Here is a 19625-nt window from a genome sequence, read left to right as displayed (position 1 = left end):
GCTGCCCCCCTTTCCAAGCCGTTGCTGTTTCCTCCCTGTTTTAATCACTGGGTAAGCAGGGCACGGACTGAAGTGGACCGTTTCCTGACTCGGGCAATCGCACAGAAGAGGAGCCACAGCCGCAGCATTGTTTGCTGAAGGACGATGGCTAAGTCTCAGGGTGGGCGGCCGGCAGGAGAAGCACAGCAGGAGGACCACCGGCTGCTCCGCCAGCAGTCCTGACTCGACTGGATGGTTGAAACCCACAAAATAAATGCACAAGAAATCCAAGCATTTGCCCTATCTAGATTTCATCCTACAGGAGCAGGCTAACAGGTTAGCCGACTGAAAAATCAGCTTCCGCTACTTTAAAGAAATCGATCTTTCCTCTTGCTGCATTGGAAAAGCATGTAAGTTCTTTGATTTCTGCCGATTACCTACTACAGCACTCGATTTACAGCCCTGGAGTCAAAGCTTTCTCCGAGTAGAAAAGCTGTTTTTCCAAGTGCCTCTTTTTCGGTGCTATGAAGAAACATGTCAGAGGAGACACAGTAATGCACTCCAAATGAGAAACAGGGACTCGGCTCAGTACTTGCTGGTATCAGCAGCAGATTTGTCTATATCACCTTCTGCAGCTAGGAAAGTTACTGCCGTACATTTGCCATTTAAGTTGTGAGCTGGTCTCATGTTGCTTAAGGAACAGCTTAAGTTGGAATAAAAGCAGCTTCATCAGAAGAAACCAGTAACAAAGCCTTGGGTACCATGAAATCTCAGCAGAAAAGTGCCCCTCGATATTGCTAAGAAGAAAGAGCCTTCAGCAGAAAGCTGGTGGTCCTCTTCTAGAGAACGGCAGCCGCTGCCTGGGCTGAAATGCAGTTTCGTTTAAATGTGCTCAGGGCCCATCCTGGTTATGACACACACTTTGCTTTATTTTCTCCCTCCAGACCCAGAAATATGTTTACCACCCTGTTCCAGGCGATATATATCTCACCATTTCCCATGATTTACAATTAAATCTTATCTCACAAGTGGAAATAATTTCTGAGCTGTTTATAATGTGAATGTGATGGAGACCTATGACTAAATATCTCATTTATTATTTTGCATTAGTCTTCTGACTTTTTATGAGGTTTCTCTATGTTAAAAATAGAGAACGCTTCTGTTAAACACATATTTCGGGTGACCTTCTCAGAAAAAGAAATTACCAGTCTGAGTACACCCAGATGTGAATCATAAGGAGTATGCGGAGGGCTGTGAAAAGAGGCGAAGGCCCCTGTGCGGATGCTGCTGAGGGCTGCGGCAAGGGAAACAGGGCAGGAGGACGCTGCCTGTCCCCCTCCCTGGCCGCTGCCGCGGCCCCTGCCGGGGGCGGGGCCCCCGGCCGAGCAGCCGGCAGCGGCTGACACACCTCGGCGGCGACAGCACCGGGGTGCCAGGGGTCTCTCTGATGGAGATAAATTCCTCATGAGATCTGGGTCTGCCTTCCTTAAAGCAGAATTATTGACCTTGGCAGCCAAGGACTTGATGGGTAGGGAGGTGCATTTAGTGTGTCCCCAGGAAGGAGGGGAGCTGAGGGTGGCAGTGCTTTGCTAAACACCCAGGCTTCGCCCCGCTCAGCCCGTGGCGTCCCTGGCGCATGGCTGGAGCCCAGCTCCCTCCGCTCAGCGCAGTCGTCTCTTGCTGTGCTGCTTATTCACACATCCCAGCTCGCTCCGTCTAGCTGCCTGGGTACCGATGCCAGGGAAGCTGAAACACCGCAGGCTTTGTAAGCCCACCCAGACCATAGGCTCCAAAGTGCATACTGCTGCCTCTTCCTCCAAAATTAATATCTCAGCTAGCTAAATTAAAGCAAGCAGGGTTTCACCCAGGCATGTTGTGATCACACCTCCAACTTGCAATATAGACTTACCATGTAAACTGCTAAGCAAGGTACAGTGCTCTCCCAGCAGGAGAAGACAATGTCTGCCTGCAAGGAAAAGAGGCTCGGGGTGGGAGAGCGGGGACGCGGAGCCCTTCTCCAGACACCGGGCACCTGTCCGCGCCGGCACAGGAGACCTGGCACACGGAGAGAGGGCTGCGTCAAGAAAGACGTTGCTCACCTGGAAAGCAATAAAGTCAGAGGCACAAAATGTGTTCTATAAAGGAGGCAGAAACCACCACAGCTGGGCAAGGTGGGGCAGGGAGGTGGAGCTGCAGAGCAGGCCACTGCCGGGGCTGAGCCTCCGCTGGTGAGCCCACTGCTGCAGAGGAGGCTGTCCTCGTGTATCCCAGAAAAATGGCGTATTTGAGGATTTTTGTGCATCTATGCAGAGCTCAGCATTTGCAGGTGTCGTTTCTTCTGCCCAGCCGCTCGCTGCGCCTCTGCAGAGTGCTCTGCAACGCAGCTTCATCTGCGCCCGACGCGCTGGTGAGGCTGTTGGGTTTTTATTCTTTGCTTCTGAATCAGTAGACTTGTTACCATTTTTTAAAAGTGTGAATAGCTGCAACAGAAGCCATCAATTAGCACAAGCAAACAGGGCCAAAGTCCTTCCTTCCTCCTCCCCCACAGCATATTGTGAGGAGGGCTGTGCTCTTCTACTTCGGAGGCTGCTGGAGAGGCTCTGAAGTTGAGCGGTCCTGCTGCCGCCTTTGCATCTGCTCTAGGACGGACAGTACGCTTGACGCGAGGGAAGCAGGATGGGCTTTCAGCGCTGGCACAGGGACAACGGGAGCGAGACCAGCTCAACAGCAGCAGCAAAGGAAGGCAATTTTTTTCCCCTTTCTGTTCCAGAGAGCCTTCCAGGGCTAAGGGAGGTTGCCAGAGGTTGCCTGTTTTTTTCAAGCGCTGTTCCCCCTTCCCAGTGTTCAAGAAGCTGCAGAGGGAAGCCCCTCCAGCAGCTTTGCTTAATTACCCTGATCTGTGGAGAGGCTAGAAAAGCCTCTCTGCTGAATAGTTTGCAGACCGGACTGTGCGTGCCAGAAAATTTCTGTTGATTAGACGATGCAGAGTATTAATTAGAATATAGATTATATGCAGGGGCTTTACCATAAGTTTGCTGCCATTTGGTCCGGGCACGTACATTTCTCGCCACATTGCTTTTTCTCCCAGAAAACCAGTCTCATGGAGCCAGCCCGGCTCCTAACACAGTTTCCATCCAGCAAGGAGGAGGCCGACTGTGTTCCCACTTGTGAGTGAGAGCGCTGGTCCGTACCAGCCTTCAGAAGGATGCTAAGAATTAGAGCAGCATTGACCAAAATCCACCAAAACGTGCAGCTTGTCGTGAGACCCACCGCGCCTGCCCAGCCCCTTGGCCGGTGCCACCATGCTGCAGTCGGACACCGGTCACCAGCCAAACCAGGCATGGGAACTGCAGTCGGGTGGCCGTCGATTTAAGTGCCAGCGTGCACTTGGCACGGGCTCTCCCTACTCCCTTTTCAAGCCACATCAAATGCAACCTCCAGGGCAGGAGGGTTGTTCCAGCCACTGGTCGCTCTGTGTTTGCTGGGGCCCTGGGAGTTGTGTGTCCCGTCCCCTTGGGTCATGCTCTGAGTGGCTCTTTCCAGGTGCAGAAGGACATCTGGGATGCAGTTACTACTGAAAAAAACATAATAATTTTTCAGACCACAGGGCAGGTCAATAACCTCTCTCACCTGCTACCCTTGCTGACAGCCACAGGTCCTTGAGGGCACGGTTCAAGAATCCTATATTGGGCAGTTTGGGAAACATGTGGCCCACGGGGGACATTTCTTTCCAACCTTTGGTTGGCTTACTTCCTAAAGCATGATTTGTAGCTGATTATCCATATAAATACATATTTTTTCTTTCTGTAGCCTTTGTATGGTCTTCCAAGAACTCGTACCTTGTGACACAGAGTTCCAGTGGTACATTACACATGCTTGAAGAATATTTTCTAGTGCTGATCATGTGTAAGTAAATAGAAATTAGTGTCTCATACAGAGTGAACAGGAGCACAGGCTTATCTTGGCTGTGCTATTCACTGCCTTATATACTTCTAATGTGCCCCTCTTCCTTATCCTACTTCTAAATTAAACAGTCATCCTGTTTTTCACATCTCTCATTATATAGAGGTCTTTCCATATGTCTAACATTTGTTTGAGTGTCAATACATCAGACCACGGAACATGCTGATTCACAGAAATCTCATGTTCTGTAATGACCCAGCCTTTGAAATCTGCCTGCATTTTTAAAAATCTGGCTCAGATTTTGACTTATCAAATGTTACCTGACCATCTCTCTTAATCAGGGGTTGCTAGTATTGCTTTCAAGTCAGATTTGACCTCAAGCATTCACGCTTGGTTCATAGTCAAGTTTATTGAAAACAGCAACTTTATTCAGCTCTTTAAAAGGCAGATAAACGTTCCCCTGCCATGTTTGCAACTTGGAAACGTCTTGCCATTACCCCGGATCACGGTTCATTTAAAAGCAGGCAAACCGGCTGCTGCCCCTTCTGAAACACCACCTTCATGACCGAGAGCTGCAATGCCTTCAGTTGTTTCCAAAACCACTTCAGCCCCGCAGACATCATGCTTCTGCAGCGCAAAGCCATTGCCTCGTGGCATTAGAAGACCTATCGACAGCCGCTCATTTGGTAGCATGGGAGATGCCGTGGTGCGGAAGCGGGCAGCCAGGGCATCCCCGCTGGTACTGGGCTTTCCTAACTTGGTGTTCAGCGTGGGTAGAGGTAAGCCATGTCAGGTCCCACGCAAAAACTCAACTCTCTGTAGAAAACTGGCCAAGGAAAATGGCATCCATCTTGCTTAATATTTGCAACCAGCCTGCTCTAGGTGGTCCTGCTTGAGCATGGGGTTGGACCAGATGACCTCCAGAGGTCCCTTCCAGCCTCAACCCTATTGTGATCTGTGACTCTGTGATAACCCATCTGCCTCCACGACTCAGCCAGTCACAGCAGCTTAATTAACGACCAACGCTGTAGACCTGTGCGCGCTGCAGAGCCGTTGTGGGTCTGCAGCTCACATTCACCACAGGGAGGAGAGCTGCAGCCTGGGTCCTGCCGCGGGCTCATGCTCTGCCCTAGTCGCACCCCTGCGGGGCTGCTGGGACAGCAGGTCCCCCCCGGGGCCGGAGAGGGCACCTCCTGCCCCGCAGGATTTACTGCAGGTCAGCATGCCTGAGCAGAAAGAAACAACTCATCTGTCACATCCTCAGCTGAAAAACAGCTGTTGCTGAACCTAAATGATGCATTTCAGCATTACGCACAGGTGAAAAAGTAGAGCCATCATGAGACCGTGGCTTTGCCCAGGTCCACACACACTGCGGATCCACCGCAGTGGTCAGACATGGATCGTAGTGGGACCGCAGAGGCGTCTCACTGACCCATCCCTGCTCATGGTATTGAGTCTCCCCGGCTCAGTCTGGACTTTGGAGATGCAGAGGTCCCTGGCCCAGAGGCCCCCCGCCCATCTTTTCCACGATGCAATTCCCTGAAAAATTTCACATCTCACTCCCTTTACTTCTAACGTTAACTGTGAGGGGTTGTGCCCCCCCCTGTGCCGAGGACACACGTTCATCACCCTCTGGTTGTTCCTTGTGACCCCGATGTTCAGATCGGCATCCGACCAAATCGATCGAAACGCAGGTTTCCTACGTGCCAGTCCTCCAGCTACTCTGCAGCGTAACCCACCCTGCCTTTCATGAAGCTTCGATGTAAAATGCCCCTGGTATCATTTCATCCCCTTGAACAGCCTCTACCTGTTGGCTCTTTTCACATTTCACAGACCAGTGGATTTATTTCCCGCTTGTCTTAGCCCCACACCTTACTCACGCTGAGCATCTCCACCTTCCTCAGACACCAGCCTTCCAGCCCCATCTTAGAAACCCATTTGCTCTTTTAGAAAAAAGACTTCTCTATTAATTAAAATAAATTGCATTTACTTTTACTGGCCAGAGATTGCCGCAGTCACTGGCTTAGGTTCATCTTTATGCTCAGGCAACTGATTTGTATTGTATTGAAAGGTTTTGATCTCTTTTCTGGGGGGCTGATCATTGACCTCTAATACAAAGCTCTGGTTGAATGCCATCCCTTTGCTGTTTTTAAACAGTTAGGACTAGAGAGGGGATGGTTCAGTGCTCAGGACACCAAGCGGCAACACAAGGGACCATGCTGCAATTTCTTTTCTGGCACCGGCTTCCCACAAGGCTTGGAATGGTCACTGGGTCTGTTTGGCTCTGAGCGCCCCAGAAAGGGCTCGCCAGCACAGCTCCACCACCCAAATGCAATTACAGCCCATTGCAGCAGGCGACAGCTTTTCCTCGGACATCCTTAAAAAAACCTGCTCCCCGAGTGTAATGATCTAACCCAGGAGAAGAATGTTTTACCCCTCTAAATGCAGCCCCTGTTAGGCTGCAATTAGCACAGGTATGGTGACGAGGGGCGTGAATGATGTCAATCCTTTTTTACCGTCGCCGCTTGCCAGGTTTGCATGGAGAAGTTTTGCTGGCGTAGCCCGGGCCAATGCATCTCCGAACCTTATGTACGAGGGACAATAGGCAATCCAGGCCTCACAGACTATTTAAGAATAAACTCCAGACTGTGAGCTGCTCAGACATCTTGGTTGTCGACTGCATATAGGTGCCATCCTAAAACTGTGAAACTGAATACCCTTAATTTAAAAATTCATGCCCAGATCTGTGCTTTGCCCTTCATCCTTGCATTTACAGAAGGCTAAATTGAGATCCCAGATTTTACATCCAAACGCTGAAATGTTCACAATTCAGACTCCTGAGAAGGCTTACAGACAAGCACATTTTAAAACCGCATCGTGTAAACTGTTTATGTGCTGAAGGAAAGCCAGGGATTTTGCTAATGACAAAGAAATTGTTCTCTCCTCTGATAGCTGAAAGAATTCCTCTAATGACAATAAAGCCCCTGCCTTTGCAAATTTGCTTTGGGTGGATGGCAAGATTAAAGAACATCCAGCCCAGCTATGATTTTCAGATCGCATAAGTACCTTAAAAAGTTGCTCATTATCTAAAGTGACGCCTCTTCCCTAATTGCAGTGCTACTATTATGTGAGATTAATTTTTTTTTCTCAAACCCTCGTTGACGGTAAAACAACGTTTTAGATTCGGGAGCGAGCCCCACTCGGAGAGGTAGTGTTTGCTAACAGAGATGGGGGCAGGTGCGGGCCCCCCCCGACGGCTGCCCATGCCATGCTGCAAGGACCGCTCTGCTCCTGTCCTCGCGTCACCCCGCCACATCCAATCTGCTGCCCCAAATCGCAAACGGGAATAAAAAGGAGCACAAAACCCTCGACTGGGAGGCAGTTACAGAAAAAGCTGAGGCTGACACTGAAAACCACGACAGCCCGGACTGATGACTCCGACAACTTGCACGCACGGAGAAATGTTTGTTTGTTTGCTTCGCCTCCCACTTCCTCCCCTTCAATTCAGCCCTGGTGCCGTGCCCCCCCCCGCCCCGGTGGGACGGGCCACCGCGCCGGAGGGGGAGCGCCAGCAGCCCCCGCTCACCGGCAGCCGGCTGACACAACAGCTCACCGGCTGGGGAAAACTGGAGGTTTGCCGTCGCCGTGAGAAGTTCGGCACAACCAAGGCTGAAAGCATCCCTGCCCAGCCACCACAGCAGGCAGGGCAGGCAGGGGAGCAGCCTGCCTGTGCCAGAGGCTTTCCTTCCCGTAGGGATAAAGGTGGAAACAAAGCGTCTTTCTTGCCCGGGTGTGTCAGGAGTAATTAGTCCCAGGGGCCAAAAGGGCACCCATCAGATTGCTGTGAGCAAGGTGGCCGCAGCACCCCAGGGCCGCTCCTGTCACCTTGGGGCAATACGCGGCGAAGGCAAAGTTTGCACCAAGCCCCCCGAAAGCGCTTGTGTCTCCTGCCCTTGTCCAGGCTCCCAGCTTCCACCAGCATCAGCACCGTGGCTATCGGGGACCCACAGCTCACCCACATTTGCAGGTGGCCGTCAGCGTAAAAAAGGGGCTCTGGAAAGAGATTGTAACCCCCTTCGATTAGCTTTTCACAGCATCAGTGTTATTAGGGCAATAATTTATTGGGGTTTCCTATTTCTCTTTGAAATACTGAAGCGTAAGATATGCATCCACATGTACGCTTGAAATTTCTGGGAACTCCGTAAACCTTGTAATTTTAATCCTATTATATGGTTTATATTTAATTGATTGCTAGTCAGAGATGAAAATTTCACAGATCTTCTAAAAGAATGAATATTTTTAATCAGCTCATTTAGCTAGGGAAAAGGATATGCGTCCTCTCTCTAAACCAGCATTTCACAGTGCTGCACAGGTTCCAGCTACTGCGGGAGTCGGTTACCCCTCAATAAAAAAAAAGTTGAAAATTAATCCAAAGCTAAATCAGTGACATGATTGTATTCCCATTACATTCCACTTAAATGCATATGTTTACAATATCCTTTAATAATAATTATTATTAAACATAGTAAAATACTTCCAAACTTGGCTCATGGCATCATTGTACTTCTAGTGGAAAAAAAATTATCTGAAGCCTTGTCAATATGCCACTTCCTCCTCCCCCATCTTTTAACAGAAGCAGCCTCCAGTGAAATAATCCAAGCTGTGTTCAAGAAGTTGGCAAGTGGGTCCAATTAAATGTGGTTTTAGTGTATTCTGGCATTTGCATATCTAGTTTGCCAAGAAGTAATGTTTTAGGAAAAAAAACACAAAAAAACCACCATAAAAAAAAAAAACAACCCACAAAAAAACCCTGCATTGGTCCAGACAGAGAGTGGATGGTGTGATGCATCGCTGAACTTTGTCCTACGAATCACAGAGATTTAAAAAAATAAATAAATGAATCATTTTTGTCTCAACTATTGCCCCTTTTTGCTTGACAGGCTTTACAATAATCTGTATGTCCTATAAAAGAAAACATACAGAGGGACTATTAGAAAATTAATGCAGCAAACTGAAAAATCAGCTTTAATATTTAGTGAATCATTTAAAAACTTAAATCACAATGACCTTTATTTCATGAAAATATTTAATGCCTTAGCAGAGCCGTTCTCTAGCTAAACAGTGATTAAATAAAGCAGTCCATCAAAACAGCGCCTGTTCTCCAGGACGCAGAACTGAGAAGTCAATCGTCGTCAGCGAACGATCGTTTACCGCTGCTGAGAGCGGTGCCTTGTTTTTGCGGCTCCTTCCTCTCCCCTCGCTATAATAACTGCCACCGTCTCGCCAGTACCCCAGCCTCCGTTTCTGCTATGCTGGTGGGTTACGTGCCGACCCCCGGGCACGGGAGCTCTAACGTCCCAGTGCCGTTTGGCCACCATTTGTGGGACGGCACCGAAGGGCGACGGATGCAATCCCTCATGTCCTTCCCCCCTCCGAGCCCGAGCAACACGGACAAAAACACCAGCAGAGGAAGGATGTGTGGAAAAGAAAACCCACCCCAAAACCCCCGCAAGCCCTAATCCTCCACGAGGCTAAGTGTAAAATGATGTTTAATGTATACTGGCCAGCCCTTTCACTCATTTATTCCATAGCCGGGACAACCTTGCTACAAAGCAAGGAGAGTTAATTAATAAAACGAGGCAGCGTGGGATTATATGGAATCTTTAAAGCCTTTATCAGTTTGCCAGTCCATTAGTGGGGCTGCATTCTCCGCAAACTCCCTGCTCCAATATGTGCAGCAGAGCAGTTAATTTCTTTTGGACTCGGTGTATGGCACCAAGCTGGTTTTTTTTTTTCCATCTTTATCCAAACAAACTATTAAATAATCAACAAATAAGAATATTTAACCCAAAATAATGAGAGGAACGATCGCTCGCCTAAAAACTATAAATTAAAGCTATCCAGTCACAAAAGAAAGTTGAGTCATCCATTAAGCAACAAAGGAGAAGGAAAAAATAGATTGCACTCGGATGTTTTTGTGGCGTTGGTTGCCTTGCAAATGTGCCTAAGCCGAGGCCCCAGGAGGATGGACGGCTGGAGCCCGAAATCGCTCAGAGACCATCATCAGCTTCCAAAATGTTAGAGTACGCCCCCCAAAAAAGAAAACAAAAAGACGAAGGCCACCGTGGCCCTCTCTCTGGCCAGCGCGTAGGTTAGGACCCGGTGTTTGGAGCTGGCTGCGTAGGGGGAGCCTTTGCCCAGGAGCAGCACATGGCCCGGAGAAATACACCACATGGCTGTGGTATGGCAAAGCCCGGCGGCACCAGGGGCCAAACCACCCAGCACCGGTGCCGCAGCGTCCCTGTCCCTCCCCAAAGAGCTGGGACGAGGGGCGGTGAAGGGACCTCCCCGCGCCGCTGCCACCCCACGGGGCTGGGAGCGCTTCCCTCTCCCTGCCCGTGGGGAGAGCATGGGGGCCGTAAGATGCCACCAGCCTCTGTCCTGCCTGGCCACGCTGACCCCTGCCCTGCATGGCTGCTGCGGGCTCGGGCAGCAGCAAGGCTTTCTATAGGGCTGCAACAGAAAGCAAACCCCACTTTTAGGAAGCTCCGCTCCCCTCTCTGTTCCCTCCTTCTCCTCATCCCCCCGCCAGCCACGCAGAAGAGCCATGTTTAAAAAAGTGGTGGGGGGGTTGCAGTGATTTCCAACCCCCTGGTTGTACTTCTTGGAGTAGTTTTCTTGTGGATGCTGTGCTAACAAGATGCTTGACAGGCACCAGGCTGCACGCTTGCAGCCATGCCGCCGACTGCCGAAATTCACAACCCGCTTCCGAGTGGCGCAACGGGCAAAAGCCTCGTTAGCGGTGTGTGCCCAGGATGGCAAAATGGTCTCCTAGGGAAAATGGGGCTGGGGAGGTGGGAAGGAAATGGGGCAGTCGCGGGAGCATCCATATTACCTGGAAAAATGCTACGGCTGAGGTCATTAGCCCCCTTCTTATTTTTCTAAATAAATAACGTGGACACAAACCAGGGGTTCTGGCAAGTGCCCACTGAAGACCACCAAGTATCTCAGGAAGATTTGTGATGGAACAAACACTTCCGTAATTAATCTCCGCCCAGAACCCCGGGATGAACTTTTATTTAAGCATACACCTCTCGTGTTCTCCAGAGGACTTGAAAATTATTTTCTCTCACAATCTACTCTCACAAATAACTCTGGGAGAACACGTTCAGCTCCGATCGGCCGACAGCAGACAGCTGCGGAGCCGAGCCTAACATCAGACATCAAACATGGTGCACAAAGGGGCTGGAGAGGTAGCACAGAAGATATGGTGAAAACACTCCAAAATACCAAACCCTGCATCTAGCCCCAGGATAAACATGATTTTCACTTCCTTTTTTAATTTTTTTCATCCTTCTTTAATAAGTTCAGCAGCTTTGAATGAGCCACATCGTTTTACCAAGCAGCATCGGCCACGGGCTCCCCATCCCCAATGCCTCACTCAGTAGGAGGGCAGGAGAAAGCCAGGGACCTCTGCTCCACGGATGGGGTCTCGCACTGACCCAACAATGAGACTTCAAGTGTGGGCTTCAAAAGCGGGATTCTGCCATCTGTAAAGTCCTGAGGAGGAGACTTTCCTTTCTTTGTTAAAAAAAAAAAAAAAAGAAGCCTTTCAGATGAATTAAAAATGCTTCATCCTCCAGGACTGCACCAGGAGCGAGGCTCACAACCTTGCCATGGTATATTGCTTCCTTCCTAAGTCCCAGCAAAAAAAAAAGGAAAAAAAAAACCTCATAATGCTTTTTGTCCTTAATAAGAATCAAAGTGGTGTAGAAAAGAGGCTTTATACCTCCCATTCCCATAGTCTGATTAATGTGCTCTGTCTTTCAACATGTGCTTTCCCTTAAACCTCATTTTTCTGTAATTTCCTTCATTCTTTTAACAACGTGCTTATCCCTCTCCTAAAAAAAAAAGCCATTATTTACAGATGTTCCCTCTCTCCTCACCACATTCGAGTCCAAAGTGCAGGCTCCTCCTCCTTCTTCTAAATAAAAGGAGATAAGATCGGAGATAAGATTGTTTCAAAAGGTGAGCACCGATATTAAATTTTAGCAATACATGCTAAGCCGATGTCTTTGTAAATCATTTTTTTCTGCTCCAGACATATTCCTGCCCTGCCTGGAAGTAACAACAGCTAGCCAAAGGAGCTGGGTATTTTCAAAAGCAAAATTTTGCCTGCCGTTAATACAGGCAGTTTTGGACCAAAGGAATGTGGCTCACCATGAACGACTGTAGGACCTATCAAAGACTCTTGTTAAAAAAACCCAACGCATTAAATGGTCGTGCTTTCGTGTGTGGGAGCTCTGAATCTAAAGAGCATCAACCTAAAATAGAAGGCTAACATTAGGACGAGTGCTAGTCATCTACTCACTGCCTTGAGAGTGACTCACATGTAGTTCACGTCAGGTAGGTCCCAAATCTTCACATCTCCGCTCGCCCTCGGGCTCGTGTTCCACGGAGAAGGGTTGAGAGATCAGACCCTTACACTTATTGCATTTTTTTAGAATAGCATTGCAATACAGCACCCAGATATCCAGCTCCAGACCATCCAGCAGCATTGTTAGTTCAGAGCATAACACACTAAAACCAGCTTATGCCATCAGGTACTTCTGTGACTTGCACGTCCCTCGGCCCGGGGCAGGCAGCGAGCCCTCCCATCTCCCTTCTCTGCTGAGAAAGGGCGAGCACGGTTGTTTTAATGCCTTGTTTGAATCACTCCGCGTTATCCAACGTCTTTCCAGAAGCGGTGCTTCAGTCATTTTCAATCCCTCCAGCAGAAGCATGCCTACAAACCTGCTGTCGTTTGGGGATGAAGGTACTTTCTGCCAAAGGTGCTCACCTCCGGCAGGCTTGCTGGCGGAAGAGTGGGGCACTGTCCAGCTTGGCCCTACAGACAGCCCCAGTGTTCGCCCCGTACCCTCACCCCGACAACACAGCACCCTCAGGCTGGAAGGTGAATATGGCTCTGCTGTATTTTCTCTGCTTGGCAGGAATCCCACCTTTTCCTCCAAGCTGCAAACTTCATGTTATGTATTAGGGAGAATAAAAGAGCACATTAAAATTAGCACGCCATTTAAAAAAAAAAAAAAGAAAGAAAAAGAAAAAAGCTTGATCTACTCTCATTTTTAACGGCTGGTTATGGGCTTTAAAAGGTCTCCTTGCCGAGATTTTAAAATGCATGGGTTTCTTGATGCAAATTCAGGCTAAGAATAACAAACTTCCTAAGTGAAGTACTGCTTTATGCCATTTATTGTCCTCACTTTTTTGGAAGTTTTCTCTCTGTGAGACTTTTCCAATCGTTAACAAAAAAGAAATACATTTACGTTTATCACACTGAATTGGGCAAAACACAACTTTGTGTTCACCTTGCGTCTCGGGAGCCTTTTCTTTGAAGCATAGAGTAGCAGTCTCGAGAAATCCTTGGAAGTCAGTCGCAAGGAGTTATCCAACACTTGCAGAGGTACGTTGGTCTGTCTGTCAACAGGGAGCCCAGCATTCATGTGTTCATTAAATTACATCCTCATAATTTATAGAGAGATGTACGACTCTCTGTTTCTCCAAAAACTAAGAATTGCCTAGTTAGTCTCAGCTTGTTAAGAGACAGATCTTTCTTAAAAGTCACTCAGTCATGTGAAAATAATGAAATACTGGTATTTATAGTGTTTTCAAGCTGTCATATGTATAAACCTGAAAATCATCTACGAACAGAAATCAGATTCTGGATAGACGGTGCCAGTCAAACTACATTAAAAAGAGAGAATAAGCTACAGAAAATGAAGACCTGGTAGCTATAGCCTATAGGATAGGATATGTTTCATTAAGATTTTAACTATATTTTATCTCGGTATGAATTTCCAAAATTATCTCGACATGAATCCTCACTAAGTGCGAATACGTGGCAAATGCAGTTGAAAATAAATCATATCTTGTACGATAAACCTCTATCAGTTTCAAGGGGTTTTATTTATAGATAAAGTACATTTTTAAAATTGTAAAATGTATATTGGGAACACATCCAAAAGTTTATAAAAAGTAGCTTTAATGCTAAAATTGAAGACAATTTGACAAAAGCCTAAAATGTAGCATCGAGGGTAGTTTTTATTTTCTTAATAGCTGTAAATAAGACTTAACCAAAACATATTTCGGGAAGGTTGTGAAAGAAATATTTAAATCCCTATCTAGATTTACATCCAGATACAGCATATAGCGTGCCATAGAGCTGTTTTGAGACAGTTAAGCCTTTTAATATACCTCCTGTAGTACTGAGGCAGTAACATATTGCTTTACCAGTTAAATCCTTTCGGAAGTCATGATGTACATGTAACTTGCTCTCTAAATATTTTACTAATTTAAAGCTGGGTTTCATGCACTGGGTTGTAATGGCTGGGGATGTGCTGTGTAAATCCCTATCTGGCATGTTCCGGACGTGGCATAAAAAAATCCTTGTTGGTGCTCAGATTAGCGCTGATAACTGCAGGAATCACAGGCAATAGGTTGCACAAGACCACGTCATGTTGGCTGCTACGTAGGAACACTAAACACGTCTTCTAAAGATCTTTAAGGAATAACTGAGGCTGTGATTTCAATGCACACCTAAATAAAAATTAGCAAGTAATTTTAAACTACTGCCTCACGTGCACACACATATGTTCATACACAATATGCATTTTAAAGCGCAGTGCTGAGTTTAAGAAATACCAAAACACTGCACTTCTTAAAACGTCCTAAAAAATAATCACCAGCTGTATTTTGTAATTAATCATTTATTTGTTTCCTGCGATCCCAAAAATCCCCGATCACATGGAAATTTCAGCTCCAAGACTAGACTGCATACGTTCTCCCTTGTAGCCCCAAGCAAAAAGGCTTGTTAGAGCCAGGCTGTAAAATCTCAAAAAGAAAAGAAAATTTGGCCCCATGATAACAGCCGTGGTACAGGAGAGAATCCCAAAGTCTGTCCCAGCGAGGGGAGCGTTTTCGCATAGGGGTGAGCACTTGTGGCCCCCTGCTACAAATGGTTAATGTTAAGGGGTTATCAAGAACAAAAACCGTGTGTGTTCTGCATGAAGGCGATGGTGTATTAGTGGAGGGACCGTCTTCTAAGGAAAAAAACCTGGAAGTAAGAAACTAAATCAAAGCAAAATGAACCTGAAGATTATAAGCAGACAACCTAGGTAAGCTCTGCTAGTCTGAAAAATTAACTAACCCAAGACATTCCAACGTAGGAGAAATACTCCCGGTCAAACACGGATTATTTTTGAAAAAAAAAACCAACTTTTTTTTTTTGGCAAATATCTCTGTCACTCGAAACCTCTGCAGCATTTGCCGTCACTGTCACAGTTAAGCCTGTACCACCTTTGGCTTTACTGCTGCCTGGCTGTGCAGAAGACTCACTCCTCTCTTGCTCTGGCAGAGCTGGGTGAGCTGCGTGTTATTTGCACGGAGAGCATTTCGATGTGACAATCGGTTAAAAGTAATGCTTCTTTTTTAGCCTACGAGACTAAAATGGATAATCTTTCTGAAAAGGACGTAATCTCTCATCGGTAAGACCCATTAACAGGTTAAGCTGAATTTTATCACACTAGCAGGAGCTGCTGGCTGTAGGTTTTAATAAGCAGGGCTCTTCTTCCTATGACTATCTTCATTTGCCGGCAAAAGGGAACATTTCCACCTTCTGCCCAAAAGCATTCGTACAAACAAAGAAAGAACTCCTCTCTTACCATCTAGAAAATATTTTTTATTACCAAACTCACTGTATTTAATGACATGATTAAAATATGAGTGAAGCGCAACAAAAATTAAACAAGGACTCCTGAACTAGAATATTTTGGAAGAGCCCAGAAGATTTGTGCATCACTTTTTCCTCCGTTTAAAGATATCAGACTGTTCTGTTAAAATTCACGTTTATCATCCCAGTAAAAAAACCTTAATGCTTTGGTTAGATTTCTTTAATAAAAGACCGTATTCTCTGGAAATATTTCCGTTTGAAAATCACATGGACAAATAGTGTTAATAATGTGTAAGTTTGAGAACCCTGCTACGGAGGACCACATGACAATATTTTAGAATCAGTTTTCTAATTTTAGGGCATTTTTGCAGACTTGAAACATATTTCACCTTCATTCAAAGTGAGGGGAGGGAGCAGGTAGAAATTATCTCCCCTTCCAAGTATCTCCTCAGCTACAAATTGCTGCAGCACCATTGATCGTAAAAAGGGGGGCTCAGGGTTTCATTTTTGAAAATAGGCTGGAAAAATGTATTTTGAAAGTTATATATTAGGAGTCCATTAAAAAGTTAGAACATTTGATTATTGTAGAATTATTTTGGGGGGTGTGTGTGAAGTCAGTCCACCGACGACAAATCACTTGAGCCATTATCTGTAGAAGGAAAGCAGAGGGTACGCTGCGGCAGGGAGAGAAAACGGTGGTGTCCTTCCCGAGCAGGTGAGCCAGCACGGCTGCTGGGGTCAGGTAGCGCAGGGGGAAAAGGGAACCTGGTCCCTTTGCAAATTGATTTTTAAATTTATTTAGGCTTCCAACAAGGCGATGCCAGTTTTGAAGGGATATGCTGGTTTCACTTAGGCTCAGCAGAAGTATATGGGATTGTTTGGTATTCGCTTTTACCCTAACGCAGGAGAGCAGGAAAAGCAATGAGGATCCCTTCCCTTCTTTGGCCAGAAAGTTTCCTTTTAAACTCCTACCCAGTTCTTCTTCAAATTGCACCTAAAACACGCAGAGGTCTCAGTGAGTAGACCGTCTGTAGAATGCTATACCTGATCCAAAAGACTCTGTTACACCAAACCCCTAAGCTTGAGTTTAGAGAAATCATTCGTAATTAAAGAATATTAATCTGTCTCAGGCAGTGGTTAAAAAAATAGCCAAATGGTACATTTAGCATGTTCCCTGTGAGTCTCGGGCTGGAAGTACTCACAGTTAAAAAGTGATGACTATCACCGGTCAGAGAAGGTCTTCTGAAACTGTGAAGTCTAGAGCATACAGTTTCCATTCCCGCAATTTGCCTTCGACCATCATGGCAACGTGAATGGTGAGGATTTTGTTACCACATATCCTCAAGCCAAATAAATTGTTCTCTCATGCTTCATTACCTCGGGACTGTACTAAAAAAAAAAAAGAAAAGAAAAAAACCCGAAAAAAAGTTACAGCTATTTAGATATGTCAGTACATAAACCTTATGGAGAGAAGCAACGCACCCGAGTACGTTTCATCTTTTCATTGAAGAAACACTTTGATAGCCACGAGCAAGTGTGTGCTGCACATGTATAGACCATCTAGATAAAACCCAAAAGCATAAAGGATATTTTGAATTATTTTGTCATTAATGGCTGAGTTATGTTTTCTGTTACCCTTCTGAAGAAGGGCTCCTTCTAAGTCTAGCTTCATTTGGGAATCCTTGAAAATCTTAATGTTGGAGAACAAATGGTGAATCTGCCTGGAGCCACATCCAACGCTCATCAGCTGCACGGATTTCAGAACTGCAATATTAGCCGTTTTTCAGTCTCGACGATACTTTAAACCGTCTTAACTACAGATAATATTCTCTCATACGAAAGCCTACAGAAAAGGTCTGCTGCTAGAAAAAGAGAAATCTATGCGGCTGAAGACGCTAACATCGACAAAAGGAAACGTTTTCGAAATATCTGTAATAACGCAAAAAAACCCCAACCCCAAACGCAGCAAATGATGATTGAAAATTGTTACAAAGAATAAAACAGTGGAAAAGATCATTTTGGCTAAGGGCAAACTACCGCAGATGTAGGAAGAGGAGCAGAATAGCGTTAGGCACCGAGAGTCACTTGGTCAAGGCACAACTTCAGTTGTACCTAGGTAGATGACAAATGTAATGAAATGCTTAAATTATTTTTTCCCCCCTTTGAGTTGGTCCTGCTGTCTCTGTTCCAGACTTCTAATTTAGCTCTACTTTCATATTCCCATTGGGCTCTGCAGTGCTGGTCTCGTTCCTAGGATGGAGCGGCCTCAAACAAGAATTCTGGGTATACGCTGCAACAAGCTCCTAAACCAGGTCTTTTTCAAAGGTTTCGCTAAGCTGCATTTTATTTTTTTTTAAAGAAACGTTTAGTCCGTAAGAGAAATCCCCAAACGGATTTAGGATTATTTTAATTTTCCTCTGTAGTCCAGACAGTTTTGATGTATTACTGGTATTTTGGACATTTTGACTGCCTGCTGCAACGTTGACGGCCAGTCAGTACCCGGCCAGCGCTTCAGATGAAGTTGTTGCCTTCTGCTCTAATGTCCCGATAGAGACGGAATACGAAAGAGTGAGCCCGAAAGAGCTCCTCGGGGTGAAATTAAGCCCAGAAAAGGAACTGTGTGTCTGCATAGGTATTTGCATGGTAGCAAAATTTCTGGAATTTAATAGATTGCTTCTGCAAGTCTTTGGGGAAGAAAGAAATAGTAATAATAAAAATCCCTCTACAGAATGATCGAGAGCTACACACACAGAAATGCTTTCAAAACACAAGCATTTAATTTTTTTTAAATGTTAAGTGAGATGTAAATATGTACGTTAGCAACAAAGTGCTCAAAAGCATACTGAAAACATATTCCATACACAGTTAGCAATAGAAGTCTGTACAAAAGTAATAAAGTTACACATTATAAAAAATACTCCGTAACTATAATTTAAAAGAGGGAAAAAAGACAAGGGAATTGATTTCTCAGTTCATATAATTTATTGCAGTTAGCACACAGTTTAAAAATTCACCAACACACCAATAGTACAAAACTAAACAGCATTATAAGTTATTCCCCCCTCAGGAAAATAAAACATACTATGATTGTCAAAGCTAGATGTCAGTCTAAGTTTTAGAACAAAAGAAGAATGTGAAACTAAGGAAAGGAAAAAAGCAATCACTCACGAGGACCACAAAAAAATCCAAGAGAAAGTCCATTTTCCTCAGACACTGATTGTCTTCTCTAACTCAAGAAAAGAATGTAGTTTTAAAACCTAGAAACTATTCAAGTAACTAAAGATAACGCTCCAAGGCCATTTTCACAGCTTTTTTTTTTTTGTTTTAAATGCCATTACAGCCAAATTAACACACATTTGACCAAATATTTCCAAAACAGTCCAGCAATACACAATGGAGTTTTCCATTCAGTATCTTAAGCACAAAAATAGGCTATGTTTACAGTAGTTAAGGCGATCAAATTTTAAACAAAAGCAGAGGAAAAAAAAAAAAGGGGAAAAAAAAAAAAAGGAAAAAACAGCAAACGTTTTCCATGCTACTCCCATAGACCTTATTTGTAAGTGCAAGACAGGAAAACAAACACTGTGCAAAATGCTTTTGACCTGCGTGCTGGTCATTAAAACCACACGTCAGGCTGCAGTCTCTGCTGCTTGGATACACATAGTCCTTCCCCTGCCCTCCCCCGGCCCCCCTGTCACTCAGGCCTTCCCAGGCCTTTCAGCCCGGGGCTCCATGCTACTCCCATAGACCTTATTTGTAAGTGCAAGACAGGAAAACAAACACTGTGCAAAATGCTTTTGACCTGCGTGCTGGTCATTAAAACCACACGTCAGGCTGCAGTCTCTGCTGCTTGGATACACATAGTCCTTCCCCTGCCCTCCCCCGGCCCCCCTGTCACTCAGGCCTTCCCAGGCCTTTCAGCCCGGGGCTTTTTCTTCTTTTTTTTTTTTTTTCTGTATTTTTTTCAGTCCACAGCCTCTTTTCAACGGGGGGGAAAAAAAAGAACGACCTATTGTGG

At 45.8% G+C, this 19625-nt stretch overlaps 1 long non-coding RNA gene across 1 annotated transcript; it reads right to left on the bottom strand.

Moving 5' to 3' along the window:
* Positions 1-18362: 18362 nt before the first annotated feature.
* On the bottom strand, positions 18363-19570 carry LOC103914588. Its single transcript, XR_663483.1, has 2 exons — positions 19522-19570; positions 18363-19321 (listed from the first exon to the last, which is right to left on the bottom strand). It is a non-coding gene; the product is annotated as an uncharacterized LOC103914588 (long non-coding RNA).
* Positions 19571-19625: the final 55 nt, after the last annotated feature.

This window comes from Pygoscelis adeliae, unplaced genomic scaffold (genome assembly GCF_000699105.1).
Source record: "Pygoscelis adeliae isolate BGI_AS28 unplaced genomic scaffold, ASM69910v1 Scaffold463, whole genome shotgun sequence".
NCBI lineage: Eukaryota > Metazoa > Chordata > Aves > Sphenisciformes > Spheniscidae > Pygoscelis > Pygoscelis adeliae.
The sequence above is the reverse complement of the archived record's forward strand: the minus strand, read 5'-3'. Positions and strand labels throughout refer to the sequence as shown.